Here is a 23365-nt window from a genome sequence, read left to right on the forward strand (position 1 = left end):
CCTGTGAGATAACACTTAGCAAGATAGTTCTGGCTTTGTGATGACTTTTGAATTCCTTCTTTTGTCTATCATCCATGTTCTTCGTTGCTATATTTTCACCTGCGTCTTCTGGATGATTGTAACCAACTACCACAATATCCCATAGATCAGGATCTTGTCTTAGAAAGAAACTTTCTATCCTATCTTTCCAATTGTAACACGGTGGGAGAATTGACTTTAAAAAATGTTGCGGATAGCAAGAGTCACCACCGACTTTTATTTTATCCAATTAGGAATGGCAAAAAGAACATGAAAGACCTTTGAAAAGAGATTGAGTTCGGGGGGTAGGTTATACAAAGGGAAGGTGTAAGCACCCTTCGTATCCATGGTTATCCATGGGCTCTTAATTGCTTAGCTCACTTGTTTGTTTGAATTGTTTGAAAAGTGTCGTGTGTGTTTAGATAAGATTTTTTGAATAAGGACTTTAACTTGTAAATAAGTGTAGCCTTTTGGAAATTGTTTTGAAAAGAGGTGTGAAATGCATTTGATTTTTGAATTGATTGTGAGCAAGCAGTTAACAATACCTACCCTAAGTCTGTCTTTCATGTTCTTTAAGTCTTTCGTTTGAAAGGGCTATCCATACCATAAGGAGGGTAGGTAGTCTTTTCATTGGATGTGACCGGGTCATCGAGAGTCATCGTTTGCCATAAGTCTATTCATACCATAAGAAGGGCAGGAAGTCTTAGGAAAGGACGGGAATAGTCATAACATGAAACCAATAAGGATACCTTAGAATTCAAAGGGATGCTCATCATTTATCGAGGCAACATCGAGGGACGAGATCATTTTTATCGTAGCAACTCGAAGGGACTATGATCTTTTTATGATGACTTTATTCATAGGCAGCAGACTTAGGTATCCCTACATCCGAGGGACTTGACTATTTTGATCAAAAGGCAGCATAAGAGGAATTACCTTAAAGGTGAGTGTGTGAACAGTAAAATGAGTGTGTTGTATTCAGATATTTTATCTTGAAATTAGTGGGCTAACGGTTCAATTAATTGTTGTGTCACTCCCTATTTTACTAACCACGCAGTTAATAGAAGTTATAATATACGGAAATTAAAATGCGGAAAGATAAATCCTAAGCTATTACAAGGCTTCGGGGAGGGGGATACATAGCTAAAAACCCGAGAAAAGGGGAAAAGTAAAGTGCAGAAAATACATCCTAATTACTATTACATCAAAAATAGCTTGCGACCTATACATGTTCTAAAATTTAAATGGCGGAAATTAAATAATTAAATAAATATACATGCGACATTCAAGGGATTTTGAGATGAGAAGAGAATCGCGAGAAATAGGTTTAGTAAAAGATTTAGGTCAGTAATTAATTGAAACCTAATTACTAATTTTTGTTAAATTAACTTTATTCTATGTTAATTAACCTAATTAAATTAAAGCCTAATTTTAATAAATTAAAACTTATTTTAATCAATTTATCTAAATAAATTAATTATATGTAAAATAGAAATTAACCTAATTAAATTAAAGCCTAATTTTAATAAATCAAAACTTATTTTAATCAATTTATCTAACTAGGTTAGTTATATGAAAAATAGAAATTAACCCACTCTAATTAATTAAAATTATTTTACCTAAGATTGAATCCTAATTACTAACTAATTGATTATTAAATCAACTAATTAACCTAATTAATTAAATAGGAAACCTAATTATACTAAATTAAAATTAAGTGAGAAAATTAACTAATCAAAACCTAAGTCTAAGTGGTTGGTTAAGTAGTAAATTGGTAAAAAGAAAAATAATAAAAATAAATGTTAGTAAGGAAAACAAACAAAATTAACCTAGGAAAAGAAGATACCAAAGAGCTGCAGGTGCTGGGATTCCATGTGGACAACTTCTGAGGGTGTATTGTGGAGAGCCTTCCTGGGGTGTCGGATTTGGTCGCCGGGGAGATATGACGGTGAACGTACAAGGTGCTTCATGACCCTGCGCTAATTGGCTGCGTTGGATCTGTAAGCAGACGTAACAAATAAATCATAAAAAGAACTGTCTCGGGTTTGGTTCGAACTCCCGTCCTGGTGGTTATAACGCTTTTGTCTTTTCCAATTGTACCAGATTCGTTAGCTGATAATATAATGCTTACAAAAAGATAAATAAAAATACAAGGAAAAATAAAAGCTGGTCAGAGCGGGACCCACAGTGGCATGCGTTATCCAATCAGACGTGGAGATAAAGAGAGTTGAATTTTGACCAGCCAATGAGCTTTGGAGAGAGGAGTGGTCATCGTTGACTAACCAATCCCTTTTGTGCGCAGGAATCCAAGACGACTATTCATCGTCTTCTTCCTCGGGTCCAATTATCTGCTACGAATTTGTTTCAGGATACCTGCGGATTATGTTGGGACTTTTCCGTAGCTAAGCTTCACAATTTAAAACCTGCATCAAACATCATCAAACTAAAAAACAAAATGTCCATATCGTATTAAAATCCACCTCTGATTAAGAATACGATGTTTGTTTGGGCTGAAACGATATGAAACCAAGAAGACGACAACCATGGTCGTTCTTTCCCTAGTCATGGTGAAATCCGATTCACACGCCAAAGCTCCAATCTAAAGGTTCTAAGCTGCTCAAAACATCATCGTGAACTCAAATAAAATGTTAGTTTCAACGAAAACGCACTAAACATGTCAAACAAAAATGCAAGAATGAATGAAAGAATATGAACATGGAACCATCATTCTATACGTCATGGGACTATGTTAATGGTTCATTACTAACTTAATTTATCTTTTTAAGAAGTTTGGATAGTTGGTTGGTATTGAAAAGAGCTGCAAGTTAGAGTACAAAAATTCAAGCTTTTGTTGGTTTTTTTGGAACTTTGAGTGAGGGTTGTGGGCAAATCTTAAAAGTTAGAGTACAAATCTTTCCAAAATTGGTTTTAATCTTGCTTATTTCTCTCCAATATCTCTTGCCACGAATTTGGATCATAAATAAGATAATTGGATGATTAGATTTGATTGGAAATCAAAGCCATATCAAATCCCCCATATTTCTTTCAATTATCTTGATTTAAATGACATTTTAAATGAATAAAAATTCACTAAAAATATAACAAAAATCAAATAAACGTGGGATTGAGCTTGGACACTCTTAATGCCTTGGGGAACAAGTTTGGATCATAAAAAGTTGGGCCCACTTGCGAGAAAATCCATCTTGGCCTTTATTTGCTTCATGTATTTACCAAAAATTGACCAACTTTGACAAAGCATAACTCATTCAATATTGATCATATGGACATGATCTAGGACTTTTCGGAAAGCCCTAGATGTTCTCTAAAAGCCAATTTGGAACCTTTTTTAATTTGAAATTTTATCTTGAAGATATGGCTTCTAACAAAGAACAACTTTTTGCGAGCTTAAAAAAAAACCTGTAATGTTTTAGCTCATATCTCTCAAATGAAGCATTTTTTGCCTTGGCTTGTGAGAGACAAAGTTGTATAGAATTAAATTTCCTTCAAATTAGGCTTTGGTTGGGAAATTTCTGATGTTCCATGTGAAAGTTATGGCTGGTAAAAGTTTAGTTGACTTTTTCCTACAAAACCCTAATTTAAAAACTATGAGTTTTGTTGATTTCAGAGATTTTCTTGATGAATCATGATCAACCCTTGATAAAATGATGAATTTAACTTCAAAACATTGATGTTGACCAAAAATCAGGAGTTTTGACCGTAATTTGACCATAGTTGACTTTTAAGTCAAAATAGTCGACTATTGATCATTTGAGCCATTGACTGAGCAATCTTGGGAATCAAGGCTTGAATATTAGTATGGGGATTCTTTGAGACATATAAGAGGCCATTAAGTCCATTTTAGGTGTCAAAGCCTGATTTTACTTTGAGAGAAACAAAACCCTAGTTATGGGTTGATTGCTTAAGAGACAAGTAAGTGTGCCCAATTCTCGTACAGTCTTGAGCAGTTGAGAGTCAGGTGAATCAAAATATCTAAAAGTATTATGGGAAAATTTTAGGGTATGACAACTGCCCCTGTTCAATCTTCTTAGACTTGAGGATGTAGATTGGCGTGGGTGTCTGTCGGAATCTGAAGGTAGAAGAGGATTGAACACTAGAATACCCAAAAATTTGCCCTTGCTGAGGTTGGGACTTTTTCCGGAGATGGGATTAAAGATGCCATCCAGATGTTGACTGAAATTTATCGGGGATGCGCTTAAAGATACCATCTGGATTTAATAATATGAAAGTAAGAATAAGTTATACAATAGACTGTATCTGAGCTCGATGTATTGAGAAGTGTTTGTTGGAGATGGACTTGTAGATGCCATCTATTTTTGGAGATTGATTTTGTCAGCACCGTTTGTGGCAACCGAATTAGATCTTTGAAGAATGACCGTGTCTACATCATTCGTGGTGATAGAATTAGGTCTTTGAATGTTGATCGTGTCAGCACTGTTTGTATTAACTGAATTAGATCTTTGAAGAATGACTGTGTTTACATCGTTCGTGGTGATAGAATTCGGTCTTTGAATGTGGATCGTGTCAGCACCGCTCGTAGTAACTGAATTAGATATTGGAAAGATGATCTTGTCTGCACCGTTCATGATGATAGAATTAGATCTTTAAATTTTGATCGTGTCCGTACCGTTCGTAGTAACTAAATTAGATCTTTGAAAGATGATCGTGTCTACACCGTTCGTTATGATAGAATTATATCTTTGAATGTTGATCCTGTCAGCACCATTTGTAGTAACTGGATTAGATCTTTGAAGGAAGATCGTGTACGAATGGTCTTAAAGATGCCATTCAGTGAGTTTGATAAGACTTTATCGGAGACGGGCTTGCGGATGCCGTCTGAAAGAGATATTTATCAAAATTCTAAAGGGTCATGCTTTCAAAATATGCATCTGATAGGAATTTTCAGAATGTCTGGGGTTCGAGCTTCTGGCATGTATATCTGATTAGAATGTTTCAGAAGTCTAGGAGTCAAGCTTCCAGAATGTGTATCTGATTGGAATTTTCAGAATATCCGGGGTTCGAGCTTCCAGCATGTATATCTGATAAGAATGTTTCAGAAGTCTGGGGGTCAAGCTTCCAGAATGTGCATCTGATTGGAATTTTCAGAATGTCCAGGGTTCGAGCTTCTGGCATGTATATCTGATAAGAATGTTTCAGAAGTGTGAGGGTCAAGCTTCCAGAATGTGTATCTAATTGGAATTTTCAGAATGTCCGGGGTTCTAGCTTTCGGAGTGTGTATCTGATAAGAATGTTTCAGAAGTCTGGGGGTCAAGCTTCCAGAATGTGCATCTGATTTGAATTTTCAGAATGTTTGGGGTTCAAGCTTCTGGAATGTATATCAGATGTAGGTGTCTTCAGAATGTCTAGAGGGATATGCTTTCCAGAATGTATATATGATAGAGGTTGATTTATTGATGATATTCGTCTGATCGGTTGGTCGACCTGAAAGGCAAAGTCAGTTTTGTGCAATGTCATGATGCATGTATTGTATGTTTTTTAAGCTGAATGAGAATGTTATGCATATGCCATGAAATATATGAAGTATGAATGCAAAATATTGTTAATGACAACGGTAGATCATAGTAACGTCTGGGGAAAATAAATCCTTGATTGTTGCGGAGAATACAGAGTACAAGTCTAGGAACTCTCGCTTCATGCTCGAAAATATTTAGTCAGAGATATTTAACTACTGCTTAGGGATGACAACCCTTTGAATGATTGATCTTGATGCCCCTTGACTAAGGATGGGGGAGATGGATAAAATCTCTGAAGTTCAATCTAACACAGCTCAACTGTGAGTGCCGACCTTGATGGAGATTGTGGATTTAGAGGAGAAATTATTCGAAGATAGCTTCTAGAAGAATGCTCTATGGGGATATGATCTGTGGGAAGACATGGATGCTTTGAATATTTCTCCCAGCGGTTATAGTAACTACCATTCTTGGACTCGTATTGATTGGGACATACCAATGAGTATCGGTCGAAGTGTCAAACAGGACTTGCATATTTTGCCCCGGTTAGTAATGATTCTGGAGAGATTTGCCTTGTGAGGACTTTCTGGGATATATACTATGGGTGATGCCCATAGTACTCATAGACTTAGAATGATGCCCCTGACTGATCGGAAAGTAGCTTCAGAGCTACTTGGGTGGATGCCCCTGATTGTTTGGCATTTTGAGAGATTCTTGGAATCTTGACCTAATTGCCCCAGATAGATTGGACAAAACATGCCATGCCCCTTGTATTCATTGACTTCTAATAAACTGAGTCAGTTGTAGGAGATGTTGCTGCTGAAGTGGTTTTGTCTGTCGGGATGACTTTTGGTCATTAGTCGTACCCTGTGCAGATTCTTCCTGATGCTAACATTTGAAATTATGTAGCAGAATACGTTTAATAATGAATTCATGAGATGAAATGCATATGTCTGTCTTGATTTTTAAAAAACATTAAAATAGAAGATGTAAAAGCGTGATATTTGTAAGAATGTGATATCAACTCAGCATTTATGGCAAACCTTAAGGAGTCAGGATATCCTTTTGGTGACAGTGTGCTTTCGAACTAACCATGCTTCAGTTAGGACTTTCAAGGGTTGTAACGTGGCTTGAGTAACTACCCTGCCCTAGGTTATGATTAAGGGTTTAATCTGTACGACAAAAAAAACTTCTACTTCTTAGGCTCAAAGGGGTTGACGAGGGATTAACATCCTTATATCACCATTGTTTAGGAATTGAAACAATGCATGTACATCGTCAGCATAGTCCGTTCAAAAGCATAATGTATGAGGTAGCAGTATCATTTTTGCCATCCTCCCTCAAAAGGCTTACAGCTTAGCAGAAGTCGAATATCACAAAAAATAAACAAAGTAAAGACACAGTTTAAATGAGTGATAGCAAAATGATTTATTCAAGACAAACATATGCAATGCACTAATGATGATCATTAAAAAGAATAATGTCTATCATAAGTCGAATGTTTAAACAACCTGAATAGAAATTACAAATGAAAGTAGAACTATTGATTTGGCAGTCCATCCTTCTAGCCCTCAATCAGTCTTTTCATGACTAGGCATGGGAGCGATGATCACCACGGGAGTCTCAGGAGGGTTGAACTCAACTTCACCAGCATCGATCATGTCTTGGATCTTGTTTCTCAGCGTCCAACAACTATTTGTATCGTGACCAAGGCTACGCACACCTTGCATTGGGATTATAACTGCAAGCAGAAGTACTAGGATTCTTAAGGGGATCCTTTAAAGTAATCTACTCCGACTTCAACAAGTATTGTAATGCCTGAGCCAGTGAGATATTAATCTGGATGAATTGACGCTTAGGTGCATCTGGCCTGCTTCGTTGTTATGGAACTTCCCCAACAGATAGGTTGTGTTCATTACGACCTTTCTGGTTGTACATAGCATCAGCCATATGAGGCTCCTCAGGTGAGTTGAAGTCAATGATCTTGTCTTCAATTAAGTCTTGAATCATATGCTTCAATGGTCAACAATCTTCGGTATCATGACCAAGAATGTTCGAATGATAAGCACATCTTGCATTATACTTGTACCCAGGAGCAGGATTGGTAGGAACTGAATATGGAGACAATAAGGTTATCAAGTTCTGATTGGGCAGTTGTTGCAGAACTTGAGACAGCGACATGTGCGACGGAGATCTCTTGGGTTTAGATTTATGATTGCCTTGACCGCCTTGCTGCCTATTTTGATCCTTCTCCTTCTTGATCAGAAGTTCCTTCAATTATTCTTACCCCTTGGCCGAGTTAAGGAACATCTCTTGGAACTGGTTGTTCTAAACCTGAAGATTTCTAACAGATTGCTCGAGATCCATTGGTGCTGGAATAATACGCGAGAGAGGATGAGATACCTGTTGCAAGAAACCTGCTATGTGATGTTATGAATGCAAATGCAACATTTTCAAGGATTCTTAGGAAATTTAGTTTACGACATTAGAAAATGACTGGTCACAGCTTTGTCTGAAAAACTTTGTCTTTTGTCTTTTAACGTCATTGTTTGAGAATCAAGCTCACCATATCGAGTGGGTCATAGCCTCTGATTCGGGATACCTCTGAATTTGAAGGTACATGGCTAGAGGAAAATAAATCCTCTTGCCCCTTGATAGGTACTATATCTCTTGAGTTGGAAGGCATGTGGCCAGAGGAAAATAATACCTCTTGCCCCTTGATGAGAATTTAGTCCTTAATAATTGCACTATAAATTGTGCGCCCTAAATTCCTAAGATCCATGAAAGGGTTAGTTAATATGCTATGTTATGATGTCATGATGTTATGATGATGTAGTGCATCAGGAAAAACATAAGGTACACTACGCCAAACAAGCACATAGACAGCGCTTTTTTTGGCTTTTGGCAGCGCTTAAAAGCGCTATCTATTCCCCCGCTGCCGTAGATAAAGGCAGCGCTTTTTTTCACCTTGAAAGCGCTGCTAAAGATACCCTTTAGTCAGCACTTTTACCTATAAAGCGCTGCTAAAGGCCCCTTTAGACAGCGCTCTTATATTAAAAGCGCTTCTAAAGGCCCCCTTTAGACAGCGCTTTTCTGAAACAATTTTTAAGAAAAAGCCTCTTAAAAGTGCTGCTAAAGGCCACCTTTAGGCAGCGCTGTTTCCCCAAGCGCTGCTAAAGGCCCTCTTCAGCCAGCGCTCTTTTCTTTTAAGCGCTGTTAATGGCCCCCTTTAGGCAGCGCTTTTCTGAACAGAATTTTTAAAGATCTTATAGGCAGCGCTTCTCTTTTAAAGCGCTGTCTAATGTCCACGAAATTTTTAAATGCATATATTTAAAAAAAGCTTGCCCCAGGTTTTCACCACATTTTGCACCTGTATATACCGTTACAAATTTCACATATAAACAACAAATATAATCTCTATTTTTCAGAGCTAAGATGCTAAGAATATATATATATATATATATATATATATATATATAGATATATATATATATATATAGATATATATACGAATAAACTTTGTATTTTTTATATGCTAAGATGCTAGGAATATATTAATAAACAACAACAAAATTACATTCAATTCAATGAAAACAATTGCATCATCCAAAACATTTTTACCCAAAACAACAAAATTACATCCAATTCAATGAAAACAATTACACAAAATTACATCCAAGTCAAAAGGATGTTAAATATCTACTTTTTCTTCTTGCCAGCAACTGTAACCTTTTTACCCTTCAATATCCTGCAATTGCATCAAACCATTACAATCACATAACAGAATAATTGAAAACCAAAAACAAAATAATATAAAGGTGAAAAACATTCTACATTCGTGTCCATAAAACCATTCTACATTTGCCACGAATGTATTTCAAACGGCCTACATATCACTAAATAATCGATGTAGATAAATCAAATATTGCAACATGCACTTGGCTATACTCAAAATTCTCATCAATTATAGTAAAATTTCAATATACCTATACAACTTTCAACTCAATCATGAATTAACACCATTCCTCCTTAAGTTCATCCAACTTAGATCTTGAGTAAGTAGCACACTTGAAGTCATCAAAGTACTACAAAATAATATAACATGGTATGTTTAAGTTAAAACTATTTAATTATATGAGAAATAATATGTGTTAAATATTAAAATTACTCTTAAGTTAGAAATCCATACCTTGGACGGAATCTCTATTTGATTTGAAAGAAGAATTTCTTTCATAAACTGCAACATGTAAAAACCGCAATCTACTGCATTACGCTGCCCAGGACACTACACATGGAAAGAAAATATGGATAAGGCCTAAGTTTTATCATGTATCATCCCTATTTATATAATCAAAATTGTGATAATTAATTAATATACCTCCACTTGAATCCATGTGATGTTGTTGTCTTTACTCTTTGGTACTTGACTTCCAATTCAATGAAAACAATTGCATCATCCAAAACATTTTTACCCAAAACAACAAAATTACATCCAATTCAATGAAAACAATTACACAAAATTACATCCAAGTCAAAAGGATGTTAAATATCTACTTTTTCTTCTTGCCAGCAACTGTAACCTTTTTACCCTTCAATATCCTGCAATTGCATCAAACCATTACAATCACATAACAGAATAATTGAAAACCAAAAACAAAATAATATAAAGGTGAAAAACATTCTACATTCGTGTCCATAAAACCATTCTACATTTGCCACGAATGTATTTCAAACGGCCTACATATCACTAAATAATCGATGTAGATAAATCAAATATTGCAACATGCACTTGGCTATACTCAAAATTCTCATCAATTATAGTAAAATTTCAATATACCTATACAACTTTCAACTCAATCATGAATTGACACCATTCCTCCTTAAGTTCATCCAACTTAGATCTTGAGTAAGTAGCACACTTGAAGTCATCAAAGTACTACAAAATAATATAACATGGTATGTTTAAGTTAAAACTATTTAATTATATGAGAAATAATATGTGTTAAATATTAAAATTACTCTTAAGTTAGAAATCCATACCTTGGACGGAATCTCTATTTGATTTGAAAGAAGAATTTCTTTCATAAACTGCAACATGTAAAAACCGCAATCTACTGCATTACGCTGCCCAGGACACTACACATGGAAAGAAAATATGGATAAGGCCTAAGTTTTATCATGTATCATCCCTATTTATATAATCAAAATTGTGATAATTAATTAATATACCTCCACTTGAATCCATGTGATGTTGTTGTCTTTACTCTTTGGTACTTGACTTCCTCTTTGGGCTCGAAAAACTTGTATAACGCTAATAAAACATAAACGCATAATTTAAAACAATTCCCATAAATAAATAAATATACACATGAATATTTAGAAAAATCTCACTTACGTATCACCCAACTTCTTCATAGATTCGTATGTACTAACTGGATTGTGTAAGGAATCCAGAAAATATACAACTTCACTGATAGGATTAATCGCGACCAACAACCAATGTCCACTGTAAGGCAAAACAAATGTGAGATGAAAACTTTCTACACAATGTAAAAATATGAAAAATTAAAATAGATGAATTTAGAATTAAAGTCTAACCCGTTGCCGGTATTAAACGGTAAAAAGGAAGTCAGGGGTTATTGGTGCCGACGACGGATGAAACTATTAGAGAACAATAAACAAAAACACTATAATTAATTGAAGTGAAAGATAATGGAAAATGGTACACAACACAAAATTGTTTTACACCACACAATATGAAACTATTAGAGAACTATTCAAGTGAAACTATTAGTTAAAATTGGTTTATTTTATAATCTTGAATTATTTTATAAGTATTTAAATATATTATGCAATAGGATTCTTAACCTTAGGTGTTAGGGAAAACCCACTATTCTTTATGAAAATCGATGGAGGATGATGATGCTTTGATGTTCTTCGAATCGTTGATGGCCTTCGACTGACAACACCAATACAAAAAAGTCTTAACCAACTATTTAGTAAGCACGCAAACATTGAAAATAAAATCACGATACCAATCCTCAAATGAAAATAAAATCTCGATATCAATCCTCAAATGAAAATAAAATAAAAATAAAATCACGATACCAATCCTCACTTCATTGCACTTTCATGCTATTTTCTATGCATAAAGGTTTGAGTTTAGTCATTTTCTATGCATAAATGTTTGAGTTTAGTCATTATTCTAGAACAACCATTATTTTCTATGCATAAAGTTATTATAGTCACCAAAAAAAATTATGATAATAAATCACATTTGAAAATTGTGGTTAATGACATTCAAAATTGAGGTTAAATGTGTTTGGTTAATGACTGATGAATTATCACACCTTGAATTCACTAACAAGTCACCAAACGCAATCATCCACAAATTTGAATTGCATTGGTCATCACTTTGGTAATAGTTGATTTTCGAAATAAACTTACATGTATCTAATTTATGAACACACAGAAAGCATACACTGGAGGTTACACCATCCAAAATACAATATGATTTTGTAATGTTTGTGTCAGAAAAATGAAAAGTATAATTATTATACATAATAGAAAAAGCAAAACCATAGCTTTATACGGTGTAAGTGTCACAAAATGTGTAAGAATAATGTTTCTCTAAGCACTATGAGCCAGTTTGTATAAACATATCAAGAAACAATTATAAATCAAGGGTTTTTGAAGAATAGCTTTTCATCTGGGTAAGAATTAAATTCTGCATCTTATTTAAATTTCACATAAAGATCTGCAATCTTATATGAACTCTTTAATAAGTGAGAAACCATTATGTTTTCTGGTTCAGATATCATCACAAGTTGTAACTATTTCACACTAAAGATTAGTAGAAAAACAGAATCATCTGCTTAGCAGCCTAACCTTCTAGCACAGGGTTTCTAATGTTTGAGGATAAATTCCTACACACAATGTTGTATTAATCTAAACCACTCCACAAGCACACTATAATATACAAGACAATCACACAATTATAAGAAAAAAATTAATAATTGAGAAATCCATATCACTAACAAGTGACAAAATCCATAGCATTGAACATGAGAAAAGGCATGTACAGTTTATTATCGAATCGAAATAAACTTACATGTATCTAATTTATGAAGGCATAACTAACCTATTATTATCTCACAGGTCAATTCAAAATAAGTGTCCGATAAACAAAGCTAACCACCAGTTGAAGCATTCTAAGTTCACTGAAACACTTCAAGGCCTATAAAGGACAAACTCTACTACTAAGTAGAAAAACATTATTCTAGCTTCATTCCTATTCTTATTACTCTACTTTTATGACAAATAAAACAATTTTAAGACAAGATTTCCAAAATTAAAACTATTCCACATAATCACCTTTGCACAATAAATATATAAACTGGGAGAAAATAGATCCCTGTATTTTCATTTTTCTGTGGGAAACTAGCTAGCTAAACAAACATCCCATTTTTAAGTAAAGATGGCTTGAGCCCAGGCAATGATATATTTTAATAGGAAGTAAATACAGGACGACGATAAGCATTGTATTAGAAACTACTATGAATTTAGATCATCACCTGTACCCGACGACGATGAAGGCCTCCTGACTAAAATATACCCTCTGTTGGAAGAGACGTCAATATCGACGGCGTCTACGGCAAAACAATTAACAGAATCATCAAATTCGCATCGCCGAACAAGTATACTCAATAACAGATATTCGGAAAAATGGGAAAAGAAAACATACGATTCTGAGGGATTGGAGGCTTCCACCGATTGTGTTACGGTGGCCGAAGAAGAAGATATACACCCAGAAGAAGCGAAATTTGTTTTGCAGAAGAAGAAAATCGGTCCTTCGATTCCCCGTGTTCTTCGAATTTGCTGAAGGAAATTTCGTGAGAGAAGAAGGGATTGCGAAGCGATTTTCGTGAGAGAAGAAAGAGGAAATTTCGTGAGCGAAGAAGGGATTCAGAAGGGGTTCAATTAGGGTTCATCGAATTCAAAAGGTTTGTTTGTGGATTGAGAAAGTTTGTTCGTGGATTCAATAGATTTTTGGTTTGGGAGAAGAAGAAGAACGATAGGGTTTTTTGATTGGGAATAGGGTTTTACGTTTGTGAGATTATATTTTTCAATTTTAATTATACTACTAAGCCAGCGCTTTTTTATATTTTTTTTTTTAAATTTATTTGACTTTCTACAGCGCTTTATGAAAAAGCGCTGTCTAATATGAAGAAGCGCTGTCTAAGGTTTTCCCAGTACTAGCGCTTTTGGAAGCGCTTTCTAATGTTAACCTATACCAGCGCTTTTGAAGAAGCGCTGTCTAAGGTCGTCCCTATACCATCGCTTCACCACATCTTTTAATACAATTTCCGTGTTTTATTTTTTATTTTACTTATGGCAGCGCTTTTGTATAAAAGCGCTGTCTAAGTGGCGCTGTCTAAAATCGTTTTTGGCGTAGTGGTAACAAGGATGAATAAGTCCTACAAACAAATCCTGCAAGGGAATCAAAGGGTTAGTAGCACATACAAGCCAGTTGAAGGATAGAAAAACACTTAGAAAGGGGGGGTTTGAATAAGTGTAGTCTAAAAACTTGAACGATAAAAACAAAATGCACAGTTATTTTTATCCTGGTTCGATGTTAACTAAACTACTCCAGTCCACCCCCACGGAATGATTTACCTCACCTGAGGATTTAATCCACTAATCGCAACAGATTACAATGGTTTTACACTTAGCCCACGACTAAGTCTTCTAGAGTATCCTGATCACAACCTGATCACTCCAGGAACAAATGCTTAGGCACAAGCTAAGACTTTCTTAGAGTATCCTTACCACCACGTGATCACTCTAATTACAACTGCTTAGACACAAGCTAAGACTTCCTAGAGTATCCTGATCAACACTTGATCACTCTAGTTACTTACAAATTAATATAATCAATTCTAAGAGTATTACAAATGCTTCTGAAAAGCTATAATCACAACAGTGATATTTCTCTTAACGTTTAAGCTTAATCTCACTAATATATTACAACAGCAATGTAGTGAGCTTTGATGAAGATGAAGTTTCTGAGCTTTGAATTTGATCAGCGTTTCAGCAAGTTAATTGTTAGCAAATCGTCATACTTGCTTCTCATCAGAACTTCATATTTATAGGCGTTTGAGAAGATGACCGTTGGGAGCACTTAATGCTTTGCGTGTTCCATACAGCATTGCATTTAATGTTTCACGCTTTTGTCAACTACCTCGAGCCTTGTTCACGCTGTGTCTACTGACGTTGCCTTTAATAGCTTCCAACGTTCCTTTTGTCAGTCAGCGTAGCCTGCCACGTGTACTTTCTTCTGATCTGATGTTTGTGTATACAACGTTTGAATATCATCAGAGTCAAACAGCTTGGTGCATAGCATCTTCTTGTCTTCTGACCTTGAAGTGCTTCTGAGCGTGATACCATGAGAACTTCAGTGCTTCTGCTTCTGATCTCAAGTTCTTCTGATGCTTCCATAGACCCATGTTCTGATTTTGCCTTGACCATCTTCTGATGTCTTGCCAGACCATGTTCTGATGTTGCATGCTGAACCTTCTGAGACAAAGCTTCTGAGCGCTGATTTGTGCATACTCTTTATATATTTCCTGAAAAGGAAATTGCAATGTATTAGAGTACCACATTATCTCACACAAAATTCATATCCTTGTTATCATCAAAACTAAGAATATTGATCAGAACAAATCTTGTTCTAACAATCTCCCCCTTTTTGATGATGACAAAAACATATATAAATGATATGAATTTGCGATCAGAAAGAGCGGACGGCTAAAGACAATTTACACAGCTATAGCATAAGCATGTGAATATGTCTCCCCCTGAGATTAACAATCTCCCCCTGAGATGAATAATCTCCCCCTGAAATTAATACTAGAAGAATTTTAATAATAAAAGACTTCCCTGAGTATTTCAGTAGAGACGTTCACAGTGCTTGATCTTCAGAACATTCATGACTTCTGATTTCTGCTTCCATAGGACAGCTTCAGAGCATTGAATTTCTTTGATCTTCAGAACATTCACAGCTTCTGACTTCTGCTTCCATCGGACAGCTTCAAAACTTGAATTTCTTTAGATCTTCAGAACATTCACAGCTTCTGACTTCTGCTTCCATCGGACAACTTCAGAACTTGAATTTCTTTAGATCTTCAGAACATCCATAGCTTCTGATTCTTGCTTCCATCAGGACAGCTTCAGAGCTTGAATTTCTTCTTACATCACTTCATGCTAGATTGTATCAGAACATTGTTGAATGTACCAGAGCATCATCAGAGCATCTCTACATCCTGAAATGTTACAGAACAAAACTAAACGACAAAAGTCAGCATGAATGAGTCAGAACATAGAATATGTTTCAGAACATATAATATGTATCAGAGCCAAGAACACATAATATGTATCAGAGCCATATGGTATGTGTCAGAGCACATAAACCTAATGTTTCAGATCATATTCTATCATCAGAATATCTGAACATTCTTCTTTCTTGCTTCTGATTTTGAAGCTTCAAAGCACTCAGCTTGCTTCAAGAATCCAAGAACTTGATTGACCTTGTTGCTTCATATGTTGATCTTGTAAAGAGAATCTTCAATTCCTGCAACAACACAACTCAAGGCATAGAACTTTGCAAGTTCTAGAACTTTGCAATTTCTGTTAGAAATGTGGGGCCTTTTTACCCGGTAACTGATAAAATTAATCAGATCATTTATCATATATTTTCTCCCCCTTTTTGTCATAACATCAAAAAGAATATAAAAGATTCAGATGTAGAGTAAGAGACAAAAGGAATGAAACAGAATAAAACATTTTTCATTGATTAATCAAACAGAATTACAAAAGATGTATGCAGAAAAGCAGATGCAATCAAACAAAGAAAACTACAAGGACTTAAAGACAACAACCCTAGCTTAGACCTAATCTTAGCTAACATATCATGAATCCCTGCGGTCTTCTCAGTTTGTTCAGCCATGAAAGCTTGAAATTCTGCAAGCCTGTCCAGACTAGAACCTCCACTGTAAGAGAATGCATGAATTCAAGGAGGAAGTGAGAGACAGTTCACAGGAAGAGAGCTAATGTCTCAAACGAGGCTTTCCCTTAACATAGAAGTTAAGAACATGATGCTTAACTTCATCCAATATCTCAAGAAAGTCTTCTTCCTTTGGTTTAATGTTGATAACATCATCAAAGAGGAGATCTGACTTGAAACTTCTTGGAATCTTGAGAGATCCGTCTTGAAATCCATGTCGGCAACCCCTGAGATATGTTTCTCAAACTGGAACCAAACAGTTCTTCCAACCGTCTTGATCAAAAAGATCGACCACCCTTGAGCCTTCGTCTTCGTTTTTGATTTGAAACCATAAGCACCCAAGTCATCAGAGTCCACCGGATTCATGATGAATGCTAGGTTGAAGATGTGTAAACTAGGGTTTATGCGAAATGCAGAGAATGAGAGAGAGAGAGATAAAAGAAACTGAATGCAAGAGAGAGAAAATATAGGAGGAAAAAGAAACGTTTGAGGAATATAAAACGAAAAAAAATAAAATGAAATGATGGATAGCATTTAATGTTACGTGACGTGAGGAGAGATAATAATGACAAAAGAAGTGATTAGCACAGTTACCTAAGTAGGCGTCCCCTCAACTGCACGCACGCTTGTCCAGAAATAGTGAACACGTGTTTACCATCTGGATAGCCAGTTACAACTGTTTTACTTTTAAAGAGATTCCGAGTCAACTTAGACAATGAAACATTAGTAATAACAGAATCACTACTTCTAATTGATTACAATCAGAACTTCTTATAAAAGACTAATCCAATTTCATTTCAGAAGATACTCATACATAAGATCTTCTCATCTTCTCATTCTGGACATAAATCCATACTGATATTCTTCAGAATGAACTTAAACCTATCTTCAGCAAGGGGTTTTGTAAAGATATCAGCCCATTGATGGTCTGTATCCACAAAGTTTAAAGATATAACACCCTTCTGAACATAGTCCCTTATGAAATGATGTTTAATCTAATATGTTTAGCTTTTGAATGTAAGATAGGATTCTTAGATAAACATATAGCAGAAGTATTATCACAGAAGATAGGAATGTTACTCTCATATATCTGATAATCTTCTAACTGACTTCTCATCCAGAGCATTTGTGTGCTACAACCAGCAGCAGCAACATATTCTGCTTCTGTTGTTGAGAGGGCAATTGTAGCTTGCTTCTTGCTGTACCATGAGATCAGATGACTTCCAAGGAATTGACAACTTCCAGAAGTGCTCTTCCTTTCTATTCTATCTCCAGCATAGTCAGCGTCACAAAATCCTACTAAGTTGTAATCTTTGGATCTTCTGTAAACTAAACCAACGTTAGTAGTACCTTTCAGATACCTCAGAATTCTCATAACCGCAGTTAAATGAGATTCTCTCGGATCTGATTGGAATCTAGCACACAAACAAACACTAAAAAGATTGTCAGGTCTAGAAGCAGTTAGATATAGAAGAGATCCAATCATACCTCTGTACAGCTTCTGATCTACCTTCTTACTTACCTCATCCTTACCTAGGACACATGTTGGATGCATAGGAGTTTTGGCTTCTTTGCTTTCAGAAAGATTAAACTTTTTCAGAAGTTCTTTCACATACTTCGTTTGATGAACATAAGTTCCATCAGAAGTTTGGTTGATTTGAATTCCAAGAAAATACTTGAGTTCTCCCATCATGCTCATTTCAAATTCAGCCTGCATAGACTCAGCAAACTCCTTTCCAAGTGTAGCATTAGATGTTCCAAAGATGATATCATCAACATATATTTGACATATTAAAATATCCTTTTTAAAGATTTTACAAAAGAGAGTAGTGTCCACTTTTCCTCTAGTGAAACCATTTTCCAGAAGGAAGGAACTTAAACGTTCATACCAAGCTCTCGGAGCTTGCTTCAATCCGTATAATGATTTCTTTAATTTAAAAACGTGATTTGGAGACTTGGAGTCTTCAAAACCAGGAGGTTGATGGACATACACTTCTTCATCTATATAACCATTTAAGAAGGCACTCTTAACATCCATCTGATAAAGAGTGATGTTGTGTTGAGTGGCAAAAGAAATTAATAGACGAATAGATTCTAACCTGGCCACTGGTGCAAAGGTTTCTGTGTAGTCAATCCCTTCTTGCGGACTATAACCTTGAGCAACCAGTCTGGCTTTGTTTCTTACCACTTCTCCCTTCTCGCTAGCTTGTTTCTGAACACCCACTTAGTGCCGATGATGTTAAATCCTTTTGGTCCAGGAACCAAGTCCCATACGTCATTATTTGTAAACTGATTTAGTTCTTCTTGCATGGTAATTATCCAGTCAGGATCTTCTAGAGCTTGATCAACAGAAGTTGGCTCGATCAAAGAAACAAGACCTAATTGACATTCTGCATTGTTCTTAAGGAATGCCCTTGTTCTGATGGGATCATCTTTCTTCCCAAGGATCACATCTTCTGAATGAGCTGAAGCAAGTCTAGGTAATCTTCTGACTGTTGGCTCTTCAGAAATCCTGAGATTCTCTAAAGATGCAGCAACTTGATCTTCTGATCCATTGCTTCTGAGACTTCCAGCTTCTGCAGCATTTCTTCTTGGTTCAACTGCTTCTGATATATCAATATCAAAATCTGCAAAATTCTCAAGCTGCTTTGGTTTTTCAAGACCAAGCTTATCATCAAACCTGATATTGATTGATTCTTCTACAACCAATGTTTCAGTATTGTATACTCTGTAGCCTTTAGAGCGTTCAGAATATCCAAGAAGTAAACACTTTTGTGCTTTAGAATCAAACTTACCAAGATGATCTTTAGTGTTCAGAATAAAGCATACACATCCAAAAGGATGGAAATATGAAATGTTGGGCTTTCTGTTCTTCCACAATTCATAAGGAGTCTTATTTAGAATAGGTCTGATAGAGATTCTATTCTGAATATAACACGCAGTGTTTATTGCTTCTGCCCAGAAATGCTTAGCCATATTGGTTTCATTGATCATGGTTCTGTCCATTTCTTGTAGAGTCCTATTCTTTCGCTCTACAACTCCATTTTGTTGTGGAGTTCTAGGACAAGAGAAATCATGGGCAATACCATTTTCTTTGAAGAACTCCTCAAAGAATCTGTTCTCAAATTCGCCACCATGATCACTTCTAACCTTTATGATTTTACACTCTTTCTCAGATTGGATCTGAGTGCAGAATTCAAAGAACACTGAATGAGACTCATCCTTGTGTTTCAAGAACTTTACCCATGTCCAGCGGCTATAATCATCAACAATGACTAATCCATATTTCTTCCCTCTGACATATGCTGTTTTGACTGGGCCAAATAGATCAATGTGCAAGAGTTCTAACGGCCTTGAGGAAGAAACAACATTCTTAGACTTGAATGCAGGTCTGGAGAACTTGCCCTTCTGAAATGCTTCACAAAGAGCATCTGATTTGTATTTCAGATTTGGGAGTCCTCTACAAGATTTAGTTTGTTAATCTGAGAAATCTTTCTCAAACTAGCATGTCCTAATCTTCTGTGCTAGACTCATTGCTCTTCAGAAACAGACATAAGACAAGTCACCTTCTGATTCTTAAGATCTTGAAGATCTGTCTTATAAACGTTGTTCTTTCTCTTTCCTGTAAATAGGATTGAGCCATCCTTCTGACTTACAGCCTTGCAAGACTTTTGGTTGAAGATTATGTCATAACCATTGTCACTTAATTGACTTATGGACAATAAGTTATGCGTTAATCCTTCTACAAGAAGTACATTAGTTATGGAAGGAGAGTTACCAAACTTTATAGTTCCTGAGCCAATAATTTTGCCCTTCTGATCTCCTCCAAACTTGACTTCTCCACCTGGTTTAAGCACCAGGTCTTGGAATGTAGACCTTCTTCCCGTCATGTGTCACGAGCACCCAGAGTCCAGGTACCATGACATTTTGCTTTTTGTCCTCTTTGTCGCCAAGGATATCTGCAACAGAAATTATCTTCTCCTTAGGTACCCACAATTTCTTGGGTCCTTTCTTGTTAGTTCTCCTCAAGTTCTGATTGAACTTGGGTTTAGCAAAATATTTAACAGGAGGAACGACATGATATTCTTTAGGTTTGTCAGCATGATATTTCTTAGGATGTGTCACATGCTTCTTGGTGTGAACAGTGTTAAACTTTTGTGCATGTGAAGTGAGCCTAATATCATGAGCATGGCCATATTTGAACTGATCATACAATGGCTTGTATGTGATCTTCAGATCATCAACAGGTTCAAATTTATGTGAGGTATAGCCCTCATAGCCAAAACCAAACCTTCTGTTTCCAGAGACACCATATATCATAGAAGCAAGATGACTTCTGCCAATACTTCTAGATAAGAACTTTCTGAAGCTCGAGTCATATTCTTTCAGAATATGATTCATGCTAGGAATGGATTTTTCTGTTTCAGAAGGAGATCCACTATCTTTGGATAGATTTAAAACTTTTTCCTTCAGTTCAGAATTTTCCACTTCCAGCTTCTTAATTTCAAATTCAAACTGCTTCTTCAGCTTTTTGTATTTGATACTAAGATGAGCCTTGAGTTCCAGAAGTTCTATTAAACTGGAAACTAACTCTTCTCTAGATAGTTCAGAAAATACCTCTTCAGAATCTGATTCTGATGTAGATTCTGAGCCATCATCTTCTGTAGCCATCAGTGCGAAGTTGGCTTGTTCTCCTTCAGAGTCTGATTCTGATTCTGATTCGGAATCATCCCATGTTGCCATAAGACCTTTCTTCTTATGAAACTTCTTTTGGGGATTCTCCTTCTGAAGTTTTGGACACTCGTTCTTGTAATGTCCAGGCTCATTGCACTCATAGCAGACAGCCTTCTTCTTGTCAGATCTTCTGTCACCAGAAGATTCTCCACGTTCAAATCTCTTTGAACTTCTGAAGCCTCTGAACTTCCTTTGCTTGCTCTTCCAGAGTTGGTTTACCCTTCTGGAAATCATGGACAGTTCATCTTCTTCTTCTTCTTCAGATTCTGATTCTTCAGGATCTTCTTCTCTAGCCTGAAAAGCGCTAGTGCATTTTTTAATATTAGATTTTAATGCAATAGACTTACCTTTCTTCTGAGGCTCGTTTGCATCCAGCTCTATTTCATGGCTTCTCAAGGCACTGATAAGCTCTTCCAAAGAAACTTCATTTAGATTCTTGGCAATCTTGAATGCAGTCACCATTGGACCCCATCTTCTGGGTAAGCTTCTGATAATCTTCTTTACATGATCAGCCTTGGTGTAGCCTTTATCCAGAACTCTCAATCCAGCAGTCAGAGTTTGAAATCTTGAGAACATCTTCTCAATATCTTCATCATCCTCCATCTTGAAGGCTTCATATTTATGGATTAGAGCAAGAGCTTTTGTCTCTTTGACTTGAGCATTTCCCTCATGGGTCATTTTCAATGACTCATATATATCATAGGCAGTTTCCCTGTTAGATATCTTCTCATACTCAGCATGAGAGATAGCATTCAGCAAAACAGTCCTACATTTATGATGATTCTTGAAAAGCTTCTTTTGATCATCATCCATTTCTTGCCTTGTAAGCCTTATGCCACTAGCTTTTACTGGATGTTTGCAACCATCCATCAGAAGATCCCATAGTTCACCATCTAGACCAAGAAAGTAACTTTCCAGTTTATCTTTCCAGTATTCAAAGTTTTCACCATCAAATACTGGTGGTCTAGTATAACCATTGTTATCATTGTATTGCTCAGTAGAGCCAGATGTAGATGTAGGTGGATTTGTTGAAGTTTCACCAGCCATCTTTTACTGAAGCGTTTTTCTCTTCCTGAATCTTTTCTAAACACGGATAAGTGCTTGCACCTTAGAACCGGCGCTCTGATGCCAATTGAAGGATAGAAAAACACTTAGAAAGGGGGGGGGTTTGAATAAGTGTAGTCTAAAAACTTGAACGATAAAAACAAAATGCACAGTTATTTTTATCCTAGTTCGTTGTTAACTAAACTACTCCAGTCCACCCCCACGGAGTGATTTACCTCACCTGAGGATTTAATCCACTAATCGCAACAGATTACAATGGTTTTCCACTTAGCCCACGACTAAGTCTTCTAGAGTATCCTGATCACAACCTGATCACTCCAGGAACAAACGCTTAGACACAAGCTAAGACTTTCTTAGAGTATCCTGACCACCACTTGATCACTCTAATTACAACTGCTTAGACACAAGCTAAGACTTCCTAGAGTATCATGATCAACACTTGATGACTCTAGTTACTTACAAATTAATGTAATCAATTCTAAGAGTATTACAAATGCTTCTGAAAAGCTATAATCACAACAGTGATATTTCTCTTAACGTTTAAGCTTAATCTCACTAATATATTACAACAGCAATGTAGTGAGCTTTGATGAAGATGAAGTTTCTGAGCTTTGAATTTGATCAGCGTTTCAGCAAGTTAATTGTTAGCAAATCGTCAACCTTGCTTCTCATCAGAACTTCATATTTATAGGCGTTTGAGAAGATGACCGTTGGGAGCATTTAATGCTTTGCGTGTTCCGTACAGCATTGCATTTAATGTTTCACGCTTTTGTCAACTACCTCGAGCCTTGTTCACGCTGTGTCTACTGACGTTGCCTTTAATAGCTTCCAACGTTCCTTTTGTCAGTCAGCGTAGCCTGCCACCTGTACTTTCTTCTGATCTGATGTTTGTGTATACAACGTTTGAATATCATTAGAGTCAAACAGCTTGGTGCATAGCATCTTCTTGTCTTCTGACCTTGAAGTGCTTCTGAGCGTGATACCATGAGAACTTCAG

General features: G+C 36.1%; 1 long non-coding RNA gene across 2 annotated transcripts; it reads right to left on the bottom strand.

Annotated features, from left to right (window-relative positions):
- Positions 1–9022: 9022 nt before the first annotated feature.
- On the bottom strand, positions 9023–13618 carry LOC131634085 (uncharacterized). 2 transcript variants are annotated; one of them, XR_009293473.1, is made up of 12 exons: positions 13252–13618; positions 13082–13156; positions 11376–11466; positions 11106–11168; positions 10903–11013; positions 10737–10818; positions 10548–10643; positions 10345–10443; positions 9886–10106; positions 9697–9792; positions 9494–9592; positions 9023–9255 (listed from the first exon to the last, which is right to left on the bottom strand). It is a non-coding gene; the product is annotated as an uncharacterized LOC131634085 (long non-coding RNA). The 2 variants fall into 2 exon arrangements; XR_009293474.1 differs by lacking the exon at positions 11376–11466.
- Between the last annotated feature and the right edge of the window lie 9747 nt (positions 13619–23365).

This window comes from Vicia villosa, unplaced genomic scaffold (assembly GCF_029867415.1).
Source record: "Vicia villosa cultivar HV-30 ecotype Madison, WI unplaced genomic scaffold, Vvil1.0 ctg.001224F_1_1, whole genome shotgun sequence".
NCBI classification, from domain to species: domain Eukaryota; kingdom Viridiplantae; phylum Streptophyta; class Magnoliopsida; order Fabales; family Fabaceae; genus Vicia; species Vicia villosa.